The sequence below is a fragment of the Octopus bimaculoides genome, chromosome 18 (assembly GCF_001194135.2).
Source record: "Octopus bimaculoides isolate UCB-OBI-ISO-001 chromosome 18, ASM119413v2, whole genome shotgun sequence".
NCBI lineage: Eukaryota > Metazoa > Mollusca > Cephalopoda > Octopoda > Octopodidae > Octopus > Octopus bimaculoides.
In genome coordinates this window covers 20,470,535-20,478,132 of record NC_068998.1, presented here as the reverse complement: position 1 = coordinate 20,478,132, position 7,598 = coordinate 20,470,535, and the positions used below count along the sequence as shown (strand labels likewise).

Here is a 7,598-nt window from a genome sequence, read left to right as displayed (position 1 = left end):
ATATACATATATACATATATATATCATAATCGCTTAATGTCGATTTTCCATGCTGGCATGGGTTGAATGGTTTGACTGAGGTCTGGAGACACAGCGGCTACACCAGGCTCCAATCTGATCTGGCAATGTTTCTACACGAGAGTGTAGTGGGTGCCTTTTACGTGCCACCGGTACAAGAGCCAGTCAGGCGAGCCTGGCATCGATCACGTTCAGATGGTGCCTTTTACATGCCACCGGCACGGGAGCCAGTCAGGCAGACCTGGCGTCAGCCACATTAAGATGATGCTTTTTATGTGCCACCAGCATGGGAGCCAGTCGGGGGGCACTGGCTAAAGCTACAATATTGGTTTTACTTGAAGAGCAGGTCTTCTCAAGCATATCATATTGCCCAACACATCAGGAGTACTCTTAACTGAGCTAGACATTGTTAGATATATCATTTTGAGTTGAAATGTAAACTGTGTACATTTATATAAATTGTATGTATATTTTACCATTTATTAAAAGATTAAGAGGAACATGTATGTATTATATTTGGTTTAATCCCTTTATATACAGTTTTCTGCAAGTAATTAACTATAAAACTGAACATTTATCACTGCAGATTTTGCATGGGTGTTTACTTGTTGAAGAAATAAATCTTACTATCAGTCAATTCTAAAAGAGAAAAATGGTTAACAGAGTAAGCATTACAAAGTATTACACTACTTATTCATAATCCACTATAACATTTCATAAAAGCTGTAAATATTGTTTCATAGTATTTCTTGATGAAACACTCAATGTTACATGCCTGAAATTCAGCTATCTTCCAAGGATAGGTAACATATCATCATCATCATCATCATAGTTTAACGTCTGCCTTCCATGCTGGCAGGAGTGGGATGGTTTGACAGGAACTAGCTAGGCAGAAGCCTGCACCAGACTTCTGTAACTGTTTTGGCATGATTTTTACAGTTGGATGCCCTTCCTAACACCAACCACCCAGCAGAGTGGACTTAATACTTTTTACATGGTACAAGCACAGGCAAGGTCAGTTTTGGCAAGGTTTTTTACAACTAAATGCCCTTCCAAACACCAACCACTTTACAGTGTGGACTGGATGCTTTTTAAGTGGCACCTGCACTGAAAGGGTCACCAAGTAACTTGCAAGACAAAAACCTTTCATATAGTAATGGATTTTGAATACAAACATTGTAGATCTAAAGGTGGGATGATACACAAGATCAGGGGTTCTCAACCATTTTTTATCTATGGACCTCTTTAATTACTATTTTATTCTGGTGGACCCCCATAGCCATTCAATGGTCAAAAACTAGTTTTATGGATACTTTTTTCAAAATTCCTGAAAAAGTTACTCAGTGTGTACCACAGCACAAATCAATAAATAATAATAATAATAATAATAATAATAATAATAATAATAATAATAATAAACAATAGTCAAAATATGAAGAACAACCAGTCATGTACTGGGACTGATTCAATATACTATACCCCCTCTTACAATTATTTGGCCATGTTCCAATGTGAGAAATCATTATTTCTTAATTGGGCAAAAGGTTAGTTTTTACGAAGGAATGTAGTCAATTGAATCAATCATAGCATATGACCAATATCTTTTATTTTTATCAACCTTGCAGGGATAAAAGGCAAAACCTGGCTTTGGCAACATTTCAACTCGAACAATAAAATATGGAACAAGATCAAGTGAAGACTATATTCCAATGATCTATTTATTGTTTTGGCTATATCTATCATCATTACAATTTTCTGATTTTAGTCTAAAAGGCATTCAGCCAATTTTTAGAGGAGGGATACAGTTGAGTGAATGAACCTCAGAATATTACTAGTGCAGGCAGATTTCAATTCATGGTGGAAATTAGTTTGAAGACATGTGATAACTCAAAAAAAAAATACAACATAACCTAAAACACTTTCAAAACTTTATGAGTTTATATCTGTTTTAATAAATGATTTATCTTCATCTTTGTTTCAGTCATTAGACTGTGTAACCACTTTGAAGAATTTTAGTCAAACCCCGATGAGCAATCTGGAAGACTAGCCACAAGCATCACCCTGGAAATGTGGAAAAAATTCATCAGCTTGTGCACGAGGATCATCAGAAGACAATCAACAACATTGCTGACGTTGTTGGTCTGTCATATGGGACCAACAATTGGCTTCTTCATGATGACAATGCACCCTGTCACCAAGCTCTCCTCAGTCGTGAGTTTCTCACCAAAAATGACATGGTATCAGTTCCACACCTGCCCTATTTGCCAGATTTAGCACCTATAGACTTCCAGCTCTTCCCAAAGATGAAAATGCAGCTCAAAGGTTGCTGTTTTAACACCATTGTCAAGATCAAGAGCAAATTGCAGAAGGTCCTCAACTCGCATATGAAAAACAACTTCCAGATCGGATTCCAAAAGTGGCAGGAATGCTGGGATTGGTGTACTGCTGCACAAGGTGACTATTTCGAAGGAGATGAGATTAAAACTTAGGTAAATATGTTATTTATTACACATTACTAGTCTAGGGACTTTTTGATGCCACCTTGTAATATCAACTCTTTGTACCTAGATATATTAATTTCTAACATTAGCATAAAGCAAGACAATCTGTTAAAAAGCACATTCTATTAGCTTAATTTGAGTATTTAATAGGTGTTTTATTGACACATCACCACCACCAGAACAAAAAGTAAATTCTACCTATTCTACTAGCCATTTCCCTTCAATCCTTATCATTATGAATACTGATAATGCAGCATTCAGCAAGTAAGGTTCTATATATATATATATATATCCCATAAATCAAACCATACCAAAAGATGTAATGAACTATACTGTTCCAGATATACTAAAAGACAAGATGGTCACAAGTGGAACACCTTTCTTCATAGCTCTGTTTGAACAGCACTGATCTAGCACTAAGTGATGGTTTCAAACTTTGGCATAGGACCAGCAGATTTTGAGGGGAGGGGAAGTTGATAACATCAACCCCAGTTCATGACTGGTACTTATTTCATCAACACCAAAAGAATGAAAGGCAAAGTTAACCTTGACAGAATTTGAACTCAGAACATAAAGACAAGCCAAAATGCTACTAATTTTGTCCCACGTGCTAATAGTCCTGTCAGTCCACCACCTTTGATTTAGGACTAATAATAATAATAAATTTTACTTCACAACAAGAGAAGACCTCTACACAGTCATTCAATTTGCTGGAAAATAGCAGCCAATTTCCCTCAAATCACACACTCTCTTAAATCAGCAAAGGGTACAATGAACGAAGTAATGCTGTATATACAAAATGGCAGAGAAAACCACTTGGAGGACACAGCTGATTTTCATAATAATAATCCTTTCTACTAAAGGCCTGAAATTTGGTGGGAGGGGACTAGTTGATTACACTGAACCCCAGTGTTTCACTGGTACTTAATTTATCTACCCCCAAAAGGATGAAAGTCAAAGTTGAACTTAGTGGAATTTGAACGTAGAACGTAATGACAAGGCAAAATACTGCTAGACATTTCGTCCAGCATGTTAACAATTCTGCCAGCTCACCACCTTTACAATATCAATAATCCTTTCTACTATAAACACAAGGCCTGAAATTGTGGGGGAGGGGACTAGTCGATTACATCGACGCCAGTGTTTCACTGGTACTTAATTTATTCACCCAAAAAGGATGAAAGGTAAAGTTGACCTTGGTGGGATTTGAACTCAGAATGTAGCAACAGGCTAAATACTGCTAACCATTTCATCCAGCATGTTAACAATTCTGCTAGATCGCCACCTTAATAATGGTAAAAAATTACTGATTTAAAACACAAGACCAAACAGTCATGGGGAGAAGTTGTAGTCAATTAAATAAGCACCAGTACTTAACTAGTACTTATCTCATTGATCCCCCAGAAGGAGGCAAGGCAAAGTTAATCATGGCTAGATTAGAACTATGACCATAAAAGGTTTATATGAATATCTATTATATATATATGGCACTCTACTGTTCATGTTACCCATGGCTCATGTTAGCACAAGGTCACAAATTTTGGAGGGAAAGTACAGGTGAGTTCATCAACCCAGTATGTGACTTGTTTCTAGTTATCAAATAAGGAAAAATGAAAGGTAATACTGCCTTGGGATCTAAATTACTGCATGTCACCTACCACCCAAGGTCTACTCCCTGCATGATTAGTTATTACTTCAAGAACCCCAAAGACAAGGAGTCAGCAGAACTATAAGAGCATCAGCAAAGAAGAAAAAAAAAAGGGGGCCCTATGGTATTTCTTCCAGCTCTTTATATTCTGGGTTCAAATCGCACTGAGGTCAACTTTACCTTTTATCTTTTCAAGACTATTAAAATGAAGTACATCAAGAATTAGGTCGATTTAATCAACCAGTCTCTCCTTTGAAAATTATTGGTCTTGCTCCTTAATTAGAAGCAATTCCCTTGAAAATTGCAGGTTTTGCACCTAAATTAGAAGCAATTATTCTACAATCTCCAGACAAATAAAATTCATAAGTTAATCCTGTTAGTATCTGAACCAAAAATGAAGAGCGACGAAAACTAAACACAGCAGTAATGCAATTTAACTTGACTTAGCAGACTATCACCTCCACCACCACTTCCACCAACAGCAACAATAATTTACATACAATATACATACATCCACACAAAACATATAAAGCTTATATTAAAGTAATTTAGAGGAAACTCGTTTGCTGTTAGATTTATGTTTATTGGTTTGTTTACAAGTTCTAAGCTGAGAAGAATAATCTTGGATAGAGCTTAGCAACGTAACAACACTAGCAATCAGTCCAGGTAAGGAACGGTATGGTATGATGATATGGTGTGGGGATGGAGTGACGCTGTGTGGTGTGCGCCGGCGCAAAGCAGATAATGTAAATTGAGCTAGCGAAGCCACCATATATACCACACACCTTTGAAAATTTATTATGAGAGCTAGTAGTAGTAAATTTGTGAATGAGGTGAGAGATCTATGTAGAACTACTACTACTACTAATAATAATAATAATACCACTTCTACAACCAGTAGTACTATTACAATTAGCTGTGTGTTGTTAGTACTATAAATACTACCACACACAATAAGCACTGCTTGTACTGCTACAGCTATTACTAAAATCATTAACCACCACCGACACCACCACTGCTACTAGTAGTTGTGTTATTTGTATTATTACTATCACAACTGCTACATACATAGTAAGCTCAATCTGTACTGTTACAGCTATTACTAACACCATTTAACCATCACTACTACTGCTGCTACCACTACTACTACTACTGCTGCTGCTGCTGCCAAATGCAGTAGCACTACGTGTACTACTGTTGATGCTGGCGGTATTAGTTTGCAGTTATTGAAGTAGTATTGCTGGAAAACTACCTTCATCTCCGGTGCTAGGAAACTGGATCCAAGGTGGGAGAGAGAGAGAGAGAGAGAGAGAGAAGGAGAGAGGGGAGGGGGAAAGAGATAGAGCGCGTAGAATTAACGAGTAATAAGAAGAGGGTGAAAAGTGCCCGTTTGTGAGAGTAGAAAACAACGGGTTCTCTTTTTCTGTTCTTGTTTTGTTTTTTAACCAGAGCCCCTCATCATCATCATCATAATACCACTGCCGCCGCCACCACCACCACATGCCATGACTTACTAGCGGCAACACTAATGCAACAGCAGCAGCTACAAGAGAATGAGACAGAAGAAAGAGAAAAAGGAGGAGGGTGGAGAATAAAAAGAGACGAAGAAGGAGGGGAGAAAGAGGAGGAGGAGGAGTGACGTATGTTAGCATACGTGGGCTGGCACAGACAGTTGGGTTGGAGGAAGGGTGTGTGATTAGGGCGAGGTTTAAGTTAGTGTGTGTGTGTGAAAGAGAGAGATAACGATTTCGTTTCTTTATTTTCGCTTTACAATTTAGCAGTCTCCACCCCGCTAGTCTATCCAAAAGCCTCATTTTTGTGGAAGGTTTGTATGTGTGTTAACTGGATCGTTGATGATGACGTCGACAGAATATTACCTGTAGTTATGTTATCGACCCAGGAGGGACTTGAATGTCAGTACACGGGAGTATTATAATAGGAGTGGATTTGTAGTAAGGCCTCCGTCCAGACAATCAGCGTTTTTTCTGTCTCTCTGCTATCACAATCACCACTCTAATGGTAATAGTAGTTATAGCAGCAGTCTAGGATAATAAACAAAACACCCAGCCTTCAGTGAAGACTTGATTGCATAGCAGCAACTATGGCTGGCTCATTTCTTTGCACAAGTGAAAGTATTCAAGTTATGGAGATAGTTGCAACGGAAGAAGGGTGAGGAAAGAAACAGTGACTAAGGGGGGCTGGAAGGTGAACGAATTCAAATAGAGGTTTCCATATCAATTTCTATCAAAATAAATACGTATAAAAATAAAGCAATAATTCTGACTGAAGTTGTGGGTGTGGGTAATTTTATGAGTTCCCTTTTGATAACCACCTGCTTCGATTGACAGAGGCGATGAGATAATGATTATAATATTGCTTTTTCACAAGGCGCGATGAAAAGAAGATAAATGCTTGATTATACAACCCTAAATTACTCGTCTAGTGCTTATCAAACCCAACAGGATTTTGACTCGGATTGTACAAGGATGAGTCTAAATACTGCCAAGCATTTAATTCTGTTTGACTGACCGCCTAAAAAGATAAGCCAAATCTCTCTTAACTGTGTTTACCCAAGTACTTAACTGGTATTCAACTCAGAAAGATGAAAAAAGCAAAGTTGACCGTATCAGGGATTTGAACTCAGAATATAAAGAATCAGAACATTTTGTCCAATGCTCTAATGGTTCTGCTTATTTTCTTCCCTCTTTATTATTATTTCTAACGTTAAGGCGTCGAGCTGGCAGAATTGTTAGCGCGTTGGACTAAATGTTTACTTAGCGGCATTTCTTCCGGCTCTACGTGCTGAGTTGAAATCCCGCCGAGGTTGACTTTGCCTTTCATATTTTCGGGGTCGATGAAATCAAGTACCAGTCAAATACTGGAGTTTATGTAAACGGCTACAGGCATTATGCCTACATTAGATTTGAAAAGATTATTATTTCTAATACTGTCACAATGTTACAAAGTGGAGACCGGAGGAAGGCATTAGATTATATCAACTTCAGCACATAGGTGGTGTTTTATTTTAATAGCCAGCTAGTGGGTTTTGAACTGAAAACAAAGAAATATAACTAGACATGCAAGGTATTCTATCACCTTAACAATGATTTCTCAAATAGTGCCACACAGCTTGAACATTGTAGAGAACAGATGTATAATAATGACTATATTTTATTTATTTTATTCATACAGGAGGTATAAAATAAAATAAAAAAACAAGTAAACCCCAGAGAGAGAATTTCTAAGATTGGCACACAACCACAGTTTTGAAGGGAGGAGTTAGTCGATTAAACTGATCCCTTAATTTGACTCGTACCCTTTTTATCAACTTGGGAAGAATGAAAGGTAAAGATGATAATCGTGGTAGGACTCGAATTCAATAATAATAATAATAATAAAGGCCTAAAATTGAAGGAGATTGGGGACAAGCC

General features: G+C 37.6%; 1 long non-coding RNA gene across 2 annotated transcripts in view; it reads left to right on the top strand.

Moving 5' to 3' along the window:
- Positions 1 to 7,598, top strand: part of LOC128249862 (uncharacterized) — a 17,418-nt gene that overhangs the window by 2,697 nt on the left and 7,123 nt on the right. The window contains exons 2-3 of one of the 2 annotated variants that reach the window (XR_008265984.1): positions 605 to 682; positions 2,000 to 2,507. This is a non-coding gene — a long non-coding RNA (uncharacterized LOC128249862). The remainder of the gene's footprint in view (positions 1 to 604; positions 683 to 1,999; positions 2,508 to 7,598) is intronic. The other variant, XR_008265985.1, reaches the window with a different exon arrangement.